Source organism: Dendrobates tinctorius, unplaced genomic scaffold, assembly GCF_039654945.1.
Source record: "Dendrobates tinctorius isolate UK_male_01 unplaced genomic scaffold, ASM3965494v1 ptg000004l, whole genome shotgun sequence".
In the NCBI taxonomy this organism is placed as follows: Eukaryota; Metazoa; Chordata; class Amphibia; order Anura; family Dendrobatidae; genus Dendrobates; species Dendrobates tinctorius.
This window is the reverse complement of record NW_027361672.1, coordinates 5,929,526-5,949,259: the sequence shown is the minus strand read 5'-3', so window position 1 is coordinate 5,949,259 and position 19,734 is coordinate 5,929,526.

Genomic DNA, 19,734 nt, shown 5'->3' with positions numbered 1-19,734 from the left:
CAATGAGGAGGTGGGGGAGAGGACAATGATGGATGTGGGGAAGAGGGCAATTATAGGATGCAAAGGAGAGGACAATGATGTAGGTGGGGGAGAGGTAAATGAGGTGGGTGGAGGATTGGGATGAGAGGAAGAGGGACTTATAATGAGCATATGAACAGGGAAGGGGAGGAGGATGTAAGATATGGATGTAAAATGAATTACATACGTGGTCAAAATTGTTGGTACCCTGTGACGCGAGTCATGGCAGTAAATATATATACTACTTACTGTAAGTAAAGGGAGATCTAACAATCCGAGATCAGGTCCAGGAAATGGCGCAGTACGACAAGGGAAGACAGAGACGAAGTCCAATACATGAACCGAGGTCAGGAAAGCCAGAGAGACAAAACAGGTAACTGGGAGCAGGCACAAGCAAAGTCAGGTTACAAACAAAGGGTCTGAGTCCTGGATGAGAATCAAGTCGAGCAGGGTCAGGCGCAGAGCGCAGAGGGATCAATGTTCCACAGGCAACAGCAAGTGTACGATTGACACTGGGGGGAGGAACTAGCATACTTAAGTAGAAGCCTGAATAAGGAAAATGAACACAGGTGATTGCAGCACAGACCCAGCACAGACTGACAGCCCCGACACAAAGTAACAAAAAGACAGAAACAGAGTGGAAATCGTGACATACCCCTTCATTAATGACAGAAAAACCCACAATGGTGACAGAATTAACTTGAATCTGACAAATGTAATAATAAATCAAAAATATATGAAAATGAACAAATGAAAATCAGACATTGCTTTTCAACCATGCTTCCACAGAATTTAAAAAAAAATAAAACTCATGAAATAGGCCTGGACAGAAATGATGGTACCCTTAACTTCAGCGGTAAGTGTCTGGATGTAAATATTATTCTGTATCTGCATTGTGTGACATGGAGTGGTAATGTTATCTATAAAATCCCTTAGGCCACATTCTCACATTTGGTTGATATGTCCGTGTGTGGTCAGATTTTTTGTATCAAACAGTACTCAGACTCATAGCGTTTTATAGGTCCATTCACACATCTGTGAAATCATGGATCTGAGAATGAGATTCGTGAGGGTAGAGAATGTACTGTTCTGTTTCAATTTTGAGGATCAGAATGGGACATGCTCAGTGGGTCTGTAAAAGCTAGCAGTACACCAACACTGAACACAGATACAGGGATGTAGCCTTATTATGTATAGCACAGTCCCTGAGTATATAGTGTAGTCACTTATTATATATAGCATGGTCACAGTATATAGTGTACTCACTTATTTTGTATAGCAGTCTCTTTGTATATAGTGTACTCACTTATTCTTTTATTATTATTCTTTATTTTTATATAGCGCTAACATATTCTGCAGCGCTTTACAGTTTTGCACACATTATCATCGCTGTCCCTGATCGGGCTCACAATCTAAATTCCCTATCAGTATGTCTTTATCATGTAAAGCACAGTCCCCTAGTATATAGTGTACTCACTTATTGTGTATAGCACAGCCCCTTATTATATAGTGTACTCTTATTATGTATAGCACAGTCCCTCAGTATATTGTGTACTCACTTATTATGTATAAGACAGTCCCCTAGTATATAGTATACTCACTTATTATGTATAGCACAGTTCCTTAGTATATAGTGTACTCACTTATTATGTAGAACACATTCCCCTAGTATATAGTGTACTCACTTATTATGTATAGCACAGTTCCTTAGTGTATAGTGTACTAACTTATTATGCATAGTGCCGTACTTAGTTACAGTTTCCTCTTTTATTATCTATAACACCTTTCCTTACCATGATCTCTAGTTATATATGGTGTCGTCCCTTATTGTATCGCTTCCTCTGCTGTTATGTACAGTGCTATCCCATTATTACATAGTATTATACCACCATCCCTTCCTTACATAGTGTATTCTTGTTATTCTTGTTTTTCACAGCATCCTCCATCATGAAGTAGTCCTCATTTATTAGATGTAAAATGCCTGGTGCTGGAGTAAGGGTGGAGCTGTACGTAACAAGAGAGGGCATTTTGTAATAAGGGACGCTAATATACATAATAAAGGAGACTATGTAAGATATATATATGTGTGTGTTGCTATGTATATATTATATATATCTGTAACTTTATCGACATTAAAGGAGGGGGCCCCAGACATATTTCTTGCACAGGGGCCCCAAGCTGTCAGTGTCTGCCTCTGCTGTAATCACTTATATGAACTATAGAACTGAAATCTACAATTGTATGATAACAGTATAACGATAATATTGGTTTTGCATAGTTTTAAATTTAGTACCAGCCTTGTTATTGGCAAAACAAATTGACAAAAGAGTCTTGAAGCAAAAATCTATTGTCACTTTCTGTCTATAACTGTCATGCATAATTTGTACCCTACATTTTACCAAATTACATAATGTAGGTTAGTAAATATTTTAGGATGATTGGAAAGAAGGTGCAGAATTAGATGTCCCAGAGTTTCTTTGTTACCTGTTACCATAGTCTGTATAGGAGCTAAAGACACATAAAACCATTTTTAAAAAGTCCACAGTTGCTTGATTTTTCATCCTTAAAGCATTGCAACAACGTACATACAGATGTGTGAAAAAGTGTTTGCACCTTCCTGATCTCCTATTCTTTTGTATGTTTGTCACACTTAAATGTTTCAGATCACCAAACAAATTTAACCCCTAACACTGGATGTACTATCCCGTCCATGGGCCCCTCACGGGGGGAGCGCAGCTGATCGCGGTCAGCTGCAGGCTGATTATCACAGCTGACACCCGACACTATGTGCCAGGGGCGGTCATAGACCGCCCTCGGCACATTAACCCCAGGCACACTGTGATCAAACATGATCGCAGTGTACCGGGGCATAGGGAAGAATCACACAGGGAGGGGGCTCCCTGCGTGCTTCCCTGAGACCCTCGGAACAGCGCAATGTGATCGCACTGTTACGAGGGCCTCCTCCCTGCAGGACCCCGGATCCAATATGGCCACGGGGACCTTCGGGGTCCTGCAGGGAGGCGGCTTTCTCAGTGCCTGCTGAGAGCACATCTAGATAAGTTCCTTGGGGGGTCTAGTTTCCAAAATGGTGTCATTTGTGGGGGGTTTCCACTGTTTAGGCACATCAGAGGCTCTCCAAATGCGATATGGTGTCAAGCCAATTCTGCGTTGAAAAAGTCAAACGGCGCTCATTCCCTCCGAGCTCTGCCATGCTCCCAAACTGTAGTTTACCCCCACATATGGGGTATCGGTGTACTCAGGACAATTACACAATAACTTTTGGGTTCTGTTTCCCTTTGGAATATAAAGATTTGAGGTGAAAAGATCATTTTTGTGGAAAAAATATGATTTTTTAATTGTACGGCTGTACGTTATAAACGTCTGTGAAGCCATTGGAGGTACAAAGTTTTCACCACATATCTAGATAGGTTCCTTGGAGGGTCTATTTTCCACAATGGGGTCACTTGTGGGGGGTTTCCACAGTTTAGGTACATCAGGGGCTCTCCAAATGTGACATGGCGTCCAATCTCAATTCCAGCCAATTTTGCGCTGAAAAAGTCAAACGGCTCTCCTTCCCTTTCAAGCTCTGCCATGCGCCGAAACAGTGTTCCCCCCACATATCAGGTATCAGTGTACTCAAGACAAATGGCACAATAACTTTTGCAGTCCAATTTCTCCTGTTACCCTTGGTAAAATAAAAAAAATTGAACCTGAAATAATTTTTTTGTGAATAAAGTTAAATGTTAATTTTTTTTTAAACATTCAAAAAATTCCTATGAAGCACCTGAAGGTTTAATAAACTTCTTGAATGTAGTTTTGAGTACCGTCAGGGGTTCAGTTTTTAGAATGGTATCACTTTTGGGTATTTTCTATCATATAGACCCCTCAAAGTGACTTCAACTGTGATGTGGTCCCTAAAAAAAAATGGTGTTGTAAAAATGAGAAATCGCTGGTCAACTTTTAACCCTTATAACTTCCTAACAAAAAAAATTTTGGTTCCAAAATTATGCTGATGTAAAGTAAACATGTGGGAAATGTTACTTATTACGTTTTTTGTGTGCCATATCTCTGTGATTTAAGGGCATAAACATTCAAAGTTGCAAAAATTTCAACATTTTCGTCGCCAAATTTCCATTTTTTTCACAGATAAACGTAAGTTATTGGAATTAAATTGTTCAGTTGTGCTTTTCCAGTGTCCTGCCAGTACTCAGCTAATACTGTTTGTCTTCTCAGATTATCAGCGGCTTGCTACTCCATCCCCGGGACGTTACCAGTGCTGCCTTATCAAGTTCCATCCGGATCAGCCGTCCGTCACTCCATTACCCATGACGACGTCGGTACTGCCAGAGCCAACTCCGTCCCGTCCAGACGCTTCCTGCCTGTCAAGTTCTACGCTGCCTGTTTTCCCTGTCTGTCCACCTGTTCCATTGGGTCAGCTTCCACATGTCCAGGGTTTAACTGGATGTGGCACCTGTGTCCCTCAGAAATTCCATTCTAGTCCTGTTTGAGGGGTCTTACGACAGGCGTCTGGGGTTCGCATAGTCACGCGCCCTTCAGAGCCCCCTGGACCGTGGTCCCGTGGTTCCACAAAAATAGCAATAAGCGAATGTGCACTTCAACATCTGTGCCTCCGCTTCCATTCGTTACACTTTTCCCTTTATAATCAAGGCCTTCTTTTAAAAACTGCATTTTGTGTTTACTTGTGTCATCTTTGTCTAATATTTACATTTGTTTGGTGATCTGAAACATTTAAGTATGGCAAACATGAAGCAGAATAGGTACGGTAATAATCAGGAAGGGACAAACACTTTTTCACACAACTGTATATAAATACACTATATACTAATGGATATATGGTGTTATTAACTTAAACTCAGATTTAAAAAAAAAAAAACCTCTATTTTTACATCTGAGTATACAGTGGAACAGCAAGATTCCAATCGATAACGACATAAAACGAATGAATCATGAAAATGGATGTGGATTCCTGTAGTGCAAGCAGAGTATAAAGGAAAAAGACGTTTTAGTACCTTCACCTTTTTAATAGAAGATTATGAGGCCAGATGATGAATAGTGGCATTATGCAAAACATTAAAACATAAAAAATTGTGTGGTTCAAGATACCTGACAAAAGAACAAAAGGAACATTTCTGTTTTATCTAATGTGCATTTTTTAGCGAGTCTCCATATTGCTTTAATGATATGTGCTATGATTTTGTTGGATTTAAATTATGAAACACTGCAGAAAATGTTGAAGTTTTATGGAAGATATCAATGTAGAATCTATATACTTTTCTATATAAACATGAATAACAAGCATGATAAGAATCGCAATATTAGTAAATACATATACTGTATGTTATATCCATGTCCCTCTTTTAATCAGATAAAGGAACATTGTAGAATGCAGTATGATCAACTTCTTGTATGAGAAGAAGGAAAGACATTTATGAAACTAATGCAAAAATGATTACGTTAAAAGTTTATCCAGATGTGGCACACATTCAGGCTAAATCAGCAAATCAATTAATTGTAGATTTTCTATGGATTTGCAATGGATTTTAATGCATTTCAAAAGGTATAATCACCTGTAGAGATGAGCGGATTGATCCATATACCATCAAGTTCTGGTCAAATTTTCTAAAAATTACGGTTTCCCGTAATTTTAAACATTTTGAGATTTGATTTTTGGTTTGCAAAAAAACACTTGCCAGGCACCATTTCCAACATTTCTGAAGCATCAGAGACCAAGTGTATGTTATTTTGCATTTACACATAGGCCTGCCATGCAGTTATGACATCTTAGGCATTATCATACTTGTATGGGGGGAGGTCAGTACCTGGGTCATCTGAGATCACCCGTTCCCAGTGAAGCACAGTTTGCACTGCAGGGTCATGTTTTATCTCCAGAGTCAATGGGTGAGTGGGCGAGTGTCACGATATGTGACGCGACCCGACGATCGGTCGGTCAGCAAAACAACTGGACAAACAAGGGAAAACCGGAGACACAATTACAACGGTGGGCCCTGCGATAGGGAACGGGGAAATGGACACCTCCTGCACTCTCCTGCCACTGAGTCCTGGACCAACCTTACGTCCCTATACAGGGTCTTTCAACCTGTCGCCAAGCAGAATACCTTGTCCCTCACTTACCCTGCACCTAACCCTCACTAGGGAATTGGTAAGTGCGGACACTGGTCTCACCGCTGCAGTAATAAAACACCAAGGAAAGAGAACAGGCAAGGAAAGACAAACAACACAGCTTTCTCTGCAGCCAATGCTCTGAGCAGCAGAGTAAAGCCCCCATCTCACATAGCGAGATCGCAAGCGAGATCGCTGTTGAGTCACCAATTTTGTGATGCAACGGCGATCTCGCCTGCGATCTCGCTACGTGTGACACATAGCGGCAATTGGGCCCCTGCTGCGATGTTGCTGATTGTGCTCGAATGTCCTGGGACATTTTTTGATCGCTTGTGTCTCGCTGGCCAGCATGCATCACTGTGTTTGACAGGGACAAAGACAAACGACCTCAATACTACAAGTCTGAGAGACAGGGTCCCTACGACCGTCATATCGTTCCATATCATTGCTGCATCGCTGGTGAGATCTGACTGTTTGACATCTCACCAGCGACCATGTAGTGACACACCAGTGATCCCTACTAGGTCATATATGTCGGGATCATTGGTGTGTCGCCAAGTGTGATGGTACCCTAAGGCTCCAGATCAGCATTCAGTTGAAGCACCACAGCATACAGCCAGATCCTGTCTTCACAACGGTTGATATCCAAAAGGAAGTGTATTACCAACTGTGAGCTGCAGCACCTGGTGACTTTTTAAAGGAAGGTGGGAATGGTTAACCACCAGCAGACTCAGACTAACAAAACATGTAGCAACACCAGCGGCCACCGGGGGGGGGAAAAACTGACATTAACCCCCGATGGCCAGAAAGGAAAAAAGTTTAAACGTGAGCAGCCCAAACTGACACAGGTCCAAAAATGGATCGTGACAGTACCCCCTTACATTAATAATAATAATAATAATAAATTTTATTTTTATAGCGCCGACATATTCCGCAGCACTTTACATTTCAGAGGGGATTTGTACAGACAATAGACATTACAGCATAACAATAATCACATACAGTAGATTATAACAAGGGCCTCTGGACCCTCAACACCACACCTCACCAGAAAACCACCTAGAGTGAGGATGCCTAGATCCACCAGAGTTCACCTCAGCAATACCTGACTCTTAGGTTCATGGCAAACGTGGGCTGATGGAGGTGACAACGTATACTCCGAAGGCACCACAAATCTCCAGAGCGCTGCCCTGGGGAATGAGTTGAGTATGGGCATTAGTGGGGGTAACTCCAGCTGGTAAGTCCCCGGGCTGAGCTTGGCCGACACCCGATATGGCCCAATCACCCGAGAACTCCAGACCCCAGCAGCATACTTTCACTGGATGTTTTTGGTGGACACCCATGCATACTCGTTCGCACATAGGTCCGGACCTGAACGTTTATTGCCATGCACACGTTTTCCACAAGATGGTGAACTCTTTAAGGACTGATAACAGAGGCGTCCCCCTGTGTCGTCACATGCACGCCCCCACCATGCTCAGAAGGAACCACTACCTTCCTCTGACCCTTCCTCCTAAGAGGATTCCGACACTCAGGGTTAGCATGTGGTGAGGGTAGAGACTTGCCCTTGCAGCACCTCGGCTGCCCCCACTGGAGAAGGGGACAGTTGTAGAAAGACGGCAGAGACAGTTGCCCCGCACAGCAGCCCTCACATGACTGACCCCAGCTGACTATTTCCCTGGATCGCCAATCTATCACCGGGTTGTGTTTTTTCAACCAAGGGAGGCCTAAAATGATGGGTGTTGGCATTCCCCCAAGACGTAGCATGACAGGGACTCTTCATGATGAGTCCCTATACGCAGATGTATATTATCCACTACTTGGGTCAACCTCCCCTGGCTAAGTGGGACAGAGTCAATGGCCTGGACGCTTAGGGGTTTGGCTAGCGTCCTACACCTCAGGCCATGGGTCTGGACAAAGTGAGCATCCACCAGATTGACTCTTGCTCCACTGTCCACAAGCACCGGTAGACCCTCAGTTTCCCCGCCAAGCACCACGTCTGCAGACAGGGTACACCGAGTGAAAAAATGGAGTAAATATACACTCCCTGGTCGCCTCCCTCCACACGACCAGGGGGAGGCGGCTTCTTAGCTGGTACAGATGATTTGGCGCTTGCTGGGCAGACCCCGATGAAATGACCAGTCTGCCCACAGTAAAAACATGCCCCCACATCACGGTGAACCACGGGCAACCCCGTTTGGGGACCAACTACACCCACCTGCATGGGTTCATCCATCTGCACCGGTGTGTGCTCCTCCCTAGCATGGACTACAAGGGGCACATTTGGTGTATGCCTCTCCCTGAGGCATCTATCCACCTGGATGGCAAGGGACATGTGGCCTCCAATGACCTGGGGGTGGCGTACTGCACCAGAGAATCCTGCAATTTTGGGGACAGACCCTGCACAAAATGACTCCTAAGGGCAGGGTCATTCCACTGTGTGTCAGTGGCCCACCTCCTGAACTCTGAGCAGTACTCCTCAGCAGGCCGGCCCCCCTGCTTGATCTTACGGAGTTGGGTTTCCGCCAAGGAGACGCCATCAGGATCTTCATACACCAGCACCAGAGCCACAAAAACCTGTCCACCGACCGTAAAGATGGTGAATCGGTCAGCAGGGAGAAAGCCCAAGATTGGGGATCACCCTTGAGAAGGGAGACAATAATCCCCACACGCTGTTCCTCACTCCCTGAAGAACAGGGGCGGAGCCTGAAGTATAACTTTCAGACCTCCTGAAAAACCAAAAATGTTTCTCTCCCTCCAGAAAACCTGTCAGGGAGAGATATCTTGGGTTCTGGTTGAGCCTGAACCTGAGCCGAGGCCCAGAACCCCACTAACTGCTGCAGCTGCTGCACCACCTCACCCCACAGCACCTTAAGCTCATCAGTGAGGGACTGAAGCAGTTGGGCAAAGGCCTGCATTTGGGCCATGGCTCAACAGAAAAAATGGGACAGTTGGTGATAATGTCACGATATGTGACAGGCCCTGCATGACGCGACCCGACGATCGGTCGGTCAGCAAAACAACTGGACAAGCAAGGGAACACCGGGGACACAATTACAACGGTGGGCCCTGCGATAGGGAACGGGGAAATGGACACCTCCTGCACTCTCCTGCGGCTGAGTCCTGGACTAACCTGACGCCCCTATACAGGGTCTTTCAACCTGTCGCCATGCAGAATAGCTTGTCCCTCACTTACCCTGCACCTATCCCTCACTAGGGAATTGGTAAGTGCGGACACTGGTCCCACTGCTGCAGTAATAAAACACCAAGGAAAGAAAACAGGCAAGGAAAGACAAACAACACTTAGCTTTCTCTGCAGACAATGCTCTGAGCAGCAAGTAAGGCTCCAGATCAACATTCAGCTGAAGCACCACAGCATACAACCAGATCCTGTCTTCACAACGGTTGGTAGCCAAAAGGAAGTGTATCACCATCTGTGAGCTGCAGCACCTGGTGACCTTTTAAAGGAAGGTGGGAATGGTTAACCACCAGCAGACTCAGACTAACAAAACATGTAGTAACACCAGTGGCCACAGGGGGGAAAAACTGACATTAACCCCCAAAAAAGGAAAAAAGTTTAAACGTGAGCAGTCCAAACTGACACAGATCCAAAAATGGATATTGACAGTGAGTCTCTCTCTCCTGTAGAGTGTAAGCTCTTATGGTTAATGGGGTGCTCACTTTTCTCTCCTGTAGAGTTAAATTTTCCGGGTCAGGAGGGACTCCCCTCTCTCCTGTAGAGTGCCAACTCTTATGATTAGTGAAGTCATCTCTTTCTCTCTCCTGTGGAGTTGCGTTTTTAGGATCAGCTATGTTTTTGTCTCTCTCTTCACTCCTCTATTTGTATTTTCCGAGTAATTACAAGCTTTCTAATATTGAGATTCACACAAATTTATTTGCAGCAAATCAAACTTTTTTGGGGAAAATTCATCAAATTGTCATTTGAAAAGATCCACTCATATCTAATCACCAATGGAAGTCTGCACCAGTTCCACAAAAAATGGACACGCTTCAGATATAAAAATATATAATATGCCTTGAACCACATGTTGATTTTTTTTCACCCTATGTCTGTAAGGTTTTGAGAACTTTATTCACAAGGATTTTATAGTACATCGTTTATGGAATCAGAAGTGAATATACCTGAACATGACCTAATTTGCAAAAGCCAATGGCCTTTACCCATCAAGACTGGTGTCTTGCACCCAGTTTTGATTAACTGTACATTGGAGATAAATGCGCCAAATTCAATAAGAGGCATGTGAAATCGACAGGCACACTTGGTCTCACCCTATCCAACCACGCTCTCGACACCTTTCTAAAAATTGACGAAGCTGGCCACATCTTGAGTAAAAACGCCAAAAGTAGCAACATTTTTAGATAACTTTGAGTTTTACAAAAATGGGATATTTCAAGGTGTCTTACTCCAAAAAAGTGTATAAACACCTTGATGGATCAGGCCCTATATCCTGATAAATGCTAAGATGATCAAAAAGGTCTCAATGGTGTTAAATGTATGACTAGGATAATCAGATTACACATACAAGACCCTCAGACACATTTTTTAAGGGTATTTGCACACGGCGTCTTTTTCAGGTGAATTCTGCCTGGAATTCCCTGAAAAAGTGTTGCAAAAAATTAACATGATGTACAGCAATGTAAAAATGGCATTGCTGTGCACGTTTAGTCTTTTATTACTTATTTTAACCACTTCAGTGTTCAGCAGTTAAAAGAATTGACTTTTTTGGTGATGTGATGTTCTTTCTTTGGGAGGATTTGTTTGGAAACCACCTGCTCTTTATAGTAGGAAGTACATGGAAACAAATTATGGCAGTGCAGCTGCCGCAAAAAAACAATGGTACACCAACCAGAGAAGGGAGTTTCACGAAAAAGGCCGCCAGAATCTTTCTGAAGTGGCTCTGCCTAGGAAAACTTCAGTGGCTGCGCCACCATCTTAAAGAAGTCAAGTATGCATATCGTAAATGTGATAAATCATGTTAATTGCCCATTTCAAGTGCACAATGGAAGATTTTAACTGATTTTTACATTTACTACAAATGTTGTTTTATAAAGGAAATTATTGTACCTAGTCGTGATTGATAGAAAGTGTCACTGGATTGTTCAAATATTGTTCCAGAGAAACTTTCTAAAGAAATATATCTTGCTGTAATACCTAAAAGTATAGTAATATTTTCATACATTTGTGCCTAAAGACATTGCTGAATGAATACCATTAAATACATATTGCAGTTGTAATATTAAAGTGCAGGACTTTTTTTGTCCTCATGAATGCTTGCATTTTATACATTATACATATTATTATTGCATATTTCAGAAATTATAGTCCCGGAGACAAAATTTCCAAGTTAATAAACCTTCCTTTCAAACTTGTTGCACACGTCCATATTCATCCAAGATTGGGAGGTAGTGAACTAACCAGCCAGATGCATTGGCACGTGTGAATGCCACTTAGCAGTACATTGATGGCAGCCAGCTTTATTATACTAAGCAAGGAAATAAGGACTATATTGTACCATGTTTCTGGGTGACAGATGCAGTTTCTTTTGTTGATGGGCAATTACTGTTTCATGTCAGAAACAGAAAATAGAACCCTATGAGTTACATTTACATGATTAGTATTGATGTAAAATGTACACATTTGTTCCCCTCAGTAGCCTATACTTTATGCTAGAATCTATATTCGTCCTTCTTGCACCTGGTGTGAACAGAAGCAGTGCATACCCCTATTAAACTAATTGGAATATCATATCTCCGTCCCTGCCAATTTTTGCAGAAAAAAATGCAATGCTTATGGTGGATCACACCATGGTGCGATTTACCTTTGGTAAGTTGCTGTTTTATATCTGAATATATTTATTTTTATTGTTTCATCTTTTTTTAGTGATTTGTGCTGTGGACGACACAAATTAAAACAACCCAATGATAAGAGACAGAAACATTAAAACATGCTGAAGGCCTAAAAGTACTGTGTAAATCTTAGTTATGTACTAGCTGCACAATACCCTCGGTACCAGTGGCGTAGCTACTGGCGGGCCGGATGGGGTGGTAACCTTGGGCCCCGCACTCTGAGGGGCCTAACCAGAGCTATACTACTGTATGGGCGTGCACAGCAGTTTAGGCACCCAGCAAAGGTCTGAAGGGAAGGCGCACCATTTTGTAGTGAAGATTTTTCTGGAATAGTTTCTTGGTGTCATGTCACATTGGCCCTGAGCCCCCGAGGTGTCAGAAAAGCAATATTAACTATACATGTCCCAATTCATTTAGGGGGTGTAGTGAGCCGGTTGACACAACTCGTGTGTGTGGGGTTCAGAAGGCATGGGAGCATATATTTTGTTGGATTTTTTTTTTTTTGGGGGGGGGGAGCAGTGTCATGTATCCAGAGTCTTTGTGCTACCCTTAATGTGGAAGCCCTGAAATTTCTGTTGGCAGATTACAGACCTGAGAGGGATTTGGTTTTTGTGAGCTGAGTTGAAACTTTTATTTGTTGCATTTTAAAGTACATAATATTTTGGATCATTTTTGATGCTAGGTGCATTTATTCTACACTCAGCACTTATGTCAGGATTTCTGTCAAAATCTGTGAAAAACGTTATTCATTCAAAACCAATTACTATGCAGAGACAGCACAGTTACTCTGGATTCCGTATGATTTCTGTTCATCTACTAATATTTTTTATCATTTCCTCTTCCCATTTTTGTGAGACCACAAGAACAAGAAATAGCATTTGACTAATTGTTTTGTTTCATTTTTTTTATGCCGATCAGCGTAAGGTTAAAGTGACAGTTTTCTTCTTTGGGTTACGGTAATTACATCAATATCAGATTTGTATACATTTATTTTTATGTTTCACTACTTTTGCACACTAAAACCATATTTTACAACAACAAAAAATCACTTGTTTTTGCATTGCCATATTCTTAGAGGTGTATATTTTTTTTATTTTTCCCCTGGTAAAGCCATCTGATGGTGATGAGGAGATTATGGTTTTAATTGTTTTTAATCTTGCATCTTTACTGTGTCAATAAAATTAAATTTTTGTATATATAGGCGTTCACCTATGTCTGTATTGCTTTTCCTTTCTCTCAAAGCGATGCAAAGGCTTAATTTTTGCAGTGAAATAATTTTTAAATTTTTCCTGTGTTTTGATTTTTTTCACAGCATTCACTTTAGAGGTTAAATATTATTACAATTTCAGAGATCATGTTGTTCTGAATATGCTGATACCAATTATGTAGACTTTTTTAACGTTATCTCTCTATAGGATTTCTACTTTTATTTGTCTGATTACTGGTCTAATACCCTGCAACACTTATGTGTAGTAGCGTATTAGACACGTCAGTCTTACACTGACAGGCTGCCTCTTAAGGGGGCTTTACACATAGCGATATCGGTAGCGATATCGCTAAAGCGTCACCGATTTTGTGACGCAGCAGCGATATCGCTAGCGATATCGCTACATGTGATACTTACCTCCGACCGGCTCCCCTGCTGGCTATCGCTGATCGTGCAAGATCGTCCACGTCCATTTCTCGTCATCGGCTTCCTGCTGGCGCCGACGAGCGAGCTATGGACGCGGGCGGAAGACTGCGGTCATCGCCTCGTCTGAAAGGCAAGTACGACTGTAGGGAAGGTGACCTGATGGACGGATGGACTAGTCAGAGTGAAGAAGGAAAGGTTTGCACAGTGTAGGTAGCTGTCAGTTATTACAGTGGGGAAACAGCTAGGAAAGTGTAGTGGACGTGCAGTACCTTGGGTTGACCATTAGATGGCAGGGAGGAGTGTGAGCAAAGGACTTGACAACAGCTTAGGGCTTTAGAAACCGTTGGTCATGGGGGGTGTGGTTACAGTGACAGGGGACCGGGAGAGCTATAAATACTGAGGGAGGGTTCCAGAAGGTTCCAGTCCCCAGGGGGAGCTCCAGTGACAGGAGGACTGCGACAGTCTGTGCACTGTGAGGAGAATCTAAACCAGGGGGACTGAGGAGAGAGAACGTCAGGGGGGTGGTCCTGACATAAAGAACCGCAGAAGGGACGAGGCACTGGGTGTAAGACACCGTATTTGACACGACGACTGAACAGTAGAAGCGCTGTTGGTTTACGGGCCTAAGGCGGCCACAGTGACTGACCTGTCAGGAGCGTCGACCAGTGAAGAGGGGACGGTGTACGCATACACGTCCCTAGTGCAAAGTACGGTGTGCAGGAAACGGCTCTGGAAACGGAGGGCTGACAAGGGAAGCGAAGTAAAGTGTATTGCTTTGAAGTGCGGTGTACTGTGGAGGCTGTCAAGTGGACGGCCAGAGAATAAAGCTTGGACCTGTTGTACCCTACATCTGCCTCCATTGCCTCTGTTACATCTCTGCGTGGTAAGAAGAGGGACCACCCCCCCAGCTCGGCCCACCGACTCTACACGACCTCCCAGCATCGCTACATCGCTGGTGAGATCTGCCTGTGTGGCAGCTCACTAGCAACCATTTAGCGATGCACCAGCGATCCTGACCTGGTCGTATCATGGTCGGGATCACTGGTGCATCGCTAAATGTAAAGGGGCCTTTAGACCCTGCTTAAGGCTGGGCATAGCAGGCCACCATATCTGGGAGACCTAGTGGTTATTTTTTGTGTAGCAAAACTGGCAATGGGGTGAGAGAGGGAGCCCTCTCACAAACCTCTGGATTTCACAATCATTATACATCGTGGCATCTAATGGGCTAAGCGGCCAATGACAGTGCTGACACAAATCCTGGTTGTTGCTGCAGGAACTTGGCTATCATTTCAGTCAAACTACTGGTGGTGATCGAGTGAGCGCAGCTACTGTGTCCCATATTCACTATGATGAAACTGTCATTTTGAAGGAACACTTTCCTGATCATAACGTACAGTCCTCAGCACCCCAAAAGTAAGATTTTAATCAATATCTCACTGAATGAAAGGATAGAAATGTACTTTTCCAACATGACAATGATCCAAAACACATCTGTTGAAGAACAGGGTGAAAGTGATCAAGTCACTCTCCATCCAGAATCCAGGCTCTAAAAGAGGTCGTTTTTGAAGAATGGAAATGGATCGATGTTACAATATATCGCCAACTTGTTCATTCCAAGCCTAGAAGACTTGGTGCTGTCCTTAAAAATCATGGTCATGCACAATGCTAGATGTAGTAGTTTTTGATGTGGGGTGTATTAATTTTTGCATCAACTAATTTGAGTAAAACTGAAGATTTTGTAATAGAAATATTGTGATCAGTGAGATATCGATTACAATCTTCCACTTCCCTCAAATCTAACTGCTTAAATACTGAAATCAGATATTAACAGCAGCATATAAGTAATTAAACCCTTCCAGAAATAGGAGGTATATATACGTCCTACATCAGGTGGAAGAACTGGGCACGCTCTATACAGGTTAGGTGCTGGCTGTGTTATACATCTGGAAACTGCCTCTAGCCACGACTGAAGCCAGCTCTAATCCCTGCTGTTTAACCATTTAGATATTGTTGCCAATCTCTCACAGCATCATGTAAATGCTTCAGAGGTTCATGTACCCCTGTCATTGCCGTCTTGATGCTCTTATGAAGCTCATCCATTGGCTGAGCTTCATAAGAAACTGTTAATTTCACTACAAACTGCAATACTAAAGTACAAGCAGTCGAATGGTTGCAGGTTCAAGTCCCTTAGTGAAACTAAATAAATATGTCAAAAGTGGTAAATCATTTTTGAAAGAATATTGAAAATCTGATTGTAGTCCTGTAAGGAAGTGAAATGTTAAGTGAATGTTTTCTTATTCCCTTCCTCAGAGTTGTCCCTCCTATGTTACTATGTATATATTGCTGTATTATAATGTTTTTGATTAACGTCTGCCGTACTGCTACATAGAAATATGTACTATCACCAGTCTTTAATGGTATTGCCACATGTACGTGTTATCATTTTGTATTGTATAATATTATGTGTCTGTTGTCTATGTATAGTTAGGGTAAGCTAGTGCATTTTTCTTAGGACATTAGAGGAGGGCATTCTTAGTACATAGTTCCCCCATAGACTGGGTAGAAGTAATTATGTTGCGGGCCACTAGATGTGGGCATACTAGTGGGGCTTGATAGGATGTTCATAGAGGGTTAATTGTAGAAGAGGCTGCTGGAAGTTAAGGTTAGTACTGAAGAGCAGTTTAGTCAGACGGGGCCAGGGTACCCAAGTGTCCACATGGGCTATAGGCCCGGACAGCTTGACAGCCAAGTAACGTTAAGTCGCTATAGCCCATGCTACCCACGGCCACTGTGTGTCTTAGCAGTGGGCCAGAACAGGAAAAGAAAGATGTGGCGTCTCATCGCCTGGGCCAATGCTTTTAAGGCAGAAGTTGGCTGGACTAAGGAAATGAAGGGAGTTGGAGATTTGACGAGATCAGTACAGACGGGCCGGATGCTTCACCAGGGGCCATCAAACGTAGTGACTGTTGAATTCATGTCTGGGATGAAACAGGCTGAAGGAAAAGTCATTATAGCAAGGTCAGGCAAGGAAGGAACTGGGAAGCAGTCTAAGGCGGTCCGGTCTAGGCGTGTACTGCACAGAAGTGACAGTGAGCCAGGGAAAGATGAGAAAGCAAGCAAATGTTATGATGCACCAACTGTTGATGCAACGTGCGAAATCCTAAGTAAAGAAAGTGAAAGAAAGAAGTTGTCTCGAACTGTGTCTCCGTTGATGGGGGTGGCCTAGAAGAGAGACTGTTATGGCCTGGGAAGTGCCCGGGTGAAGCGGAATCTGAAGATGCAGATATGCCGAGAAGAGTATTTTTTCATGGATGGGAAGGACTGGACACAGCTACTTCAGTAATACAGGTCACAACTACAGTCCTGTAGGGACTTACAGCCCTACATTGGAAGGAATAAATCATGTGCCAATTCTGTGTTCTGATCACATATAAATGAGATCACCTGGGCTGGTCTAATCTGAAAAACCCTGATTATTTCCAATATTTCTCTATAACAGAGACCTCCATCCCAATTATTTACTTTTTCCCACTCTCTAGCCTGCCATTAGACCTTGTACAATCTGAAGCCAATAATTCAATCAATTATTTAACTTTTGGTCTTATAAGGGAGGTATAGAGTGGTAATGTTGGGATCACATAATTTTATCCGACCTATTTTGGAGGTTTTGGGTGAAATTATGTCCAATTTGCCGTTCTTTCTCTGAAACAATTTCAAAGGTGCCAACACTTTCTGCCATGACTCTTTTGTTATTCATCATATAATCTTATTTTTTATGTTGCTGCTTGAGCTTACTTGGATTACTTGTAACCTTGATACCACAGTTCTTTACGAGTTCTATTATTCAATGTTGTTTTATTCAAACTAAAGCAGATATAACAGCAGATGTCAAAATACAAACTTCATACATTATTAAGTAGATCGCAGTCTTATTGTGGCTGGTGTAATGACTTAAGGGGGCTTTACACATAGCGAGATCGCTAGCGATCTCGCTAAAGCATCACAGATTTTGTGACGCAACAGCGATATCGCTAGTGATCTTGCTACATGTGACACTTACCTCTGACCGGCCCCCCCGAACGTCCTGGGCCATTTCTTCCTCATTGGCTTCCCACTGGCGCCGACAGTGACGCGGAAGTCGTCATCATCGCTGCCGTGTGACAGGTAAGAACAACCGCCGAGCTTCGCTGGATCGCTGCTGCGTCGCTGTTGAGATCTGCCTGTGTGGCAGCTCACTAGCGACCATTTAACGATGCACCAGTGATGCTGACCGGGTCGTATCGTTGTCGGGATCGCTGGTGCATCGCTAAATGTAATGGGACCCTTAGACTCATAAAATGATCACTTTAACATTAAGCAAGAAAACTTTCAAAACAGATTATACAGCCAGTCCCATCAGGTCAAAGAGATCTATCTAAAGATAATTTGTCACCAGGCTTTTGCTACTTGAGAGCAGCATAATGTAGAGATGAAGACCCTGATTTTTAACATGTGTTATTTAATGCTCTGAGTGCTGCAGTTTTGATAAAATCACAGGAGATAAGGACTAGAGGACTAGTAACTTACTGCCATGTAGTCCTCCATATTCATGAGCTCTGTATAACCCCGCACCTACCACTGATTGGCAGCTTTTTGCCTATACACAGTATAGACAGTAAGTTGTCACTCAGTGATGTGGGTGGGGTTGTTCAGAGCTCAGCGTTCAGTGAACTGCTAGATCTCTAGCAGATAAAACAGTGCAAAACTGCAGCAAGCAGCCCAGTAAGTGACACATCATTGGAATCAGGATCTCTACCTTTACATAATGCTGATCCAGGTTTTTCTGTAATATCAAACACTCAAGATGAATTTCTATTAACCAACAAACTTTTGTATTATCAGTAAAAACTCACACTTCACTTTGAATCTCATCCATATGGTAATTAATAAAGGGATTACACAGAATGGCCTAATATAGATCTTTCCGGGAGCCCACTGCTGACTTTAGCCCATTTTAAGTCTGCATTAATTACAAAATCTCTGTTTCCTATCCAAAACCTAAGTCTTTATCCATATGAATCTATTGTCCCCATTAAAGAATAAATACATACCATAGTGCAAGTTTTTGTAAATGAGTCAATATTTTCATCCCTTGAAATCTTAATGGTATTTTGAGCTCACCACCACTGATGGCGTGATAACTAATACTGACACCACTTTTTACTGAGCAGTCTGACTCTAGCCCATGTTTTGACTTCAAACATCTAGATGAGAGTAGACCCCTAATTGTTGTCTGTGGATGCTACAAAGTACAGTGATGAATTATATTTTGAAGAAATTGTAGTGCTATAAATCCTGATCTAGAAGGCAGAATATATTCGTTGATTTATGACAGTCTCACCCCAAATTCTACCAACAAAATACAATAAAAATTCATATATCAAAAACACTATTAAATCAAGTGAAAGGTTTAATGCCAAGTCTTTTATATGACAACTGAAGCTCAGCATTATGTTTCCCATCGAAGGCCTCTTAGATGACACACTGCTCATCTCAAGCAGCAGACCACCGTAGCGCTGGCATAACATCCACAGATGCTAAAAGAATATGTTGGCTTGTGTCAAAGGATCTGAGGGTCTTACTATGTGTCCACTGACCTTATTCCGAAACCTAAAACGGGAACTGAATGCAAAAAATGAGCTGACATTAAAATAATTGAATTCACTCTGAAGAATACCCTCTCCATGCACAACAGCAAATGATGAAAGGAGACAGATAATGAAGTAATGATGATAATTAAATCAGGCGTAACCCAAAATCCAATGGTAAGAGACTATTTTTTAGACAAACATCTTCACAACAAACATATGTTGCCATGAATATTTCAAACCAAGCCTAAAACAATACATTCAGGAATGTACCATTGTTTTAGCCTAAGTATTCTTTAAGAAGGTTAGGTTACAAGTAACATGGAAGGTATGCACTGTGACATATGTTTTAATTGGGCAGCTTTCACCAGGCCTCAAATCCTGCAAAGTATTAATGTCTTTGCCAAAATACCTTTTCTTATTCAATAATGTATTTTATAGCCTATA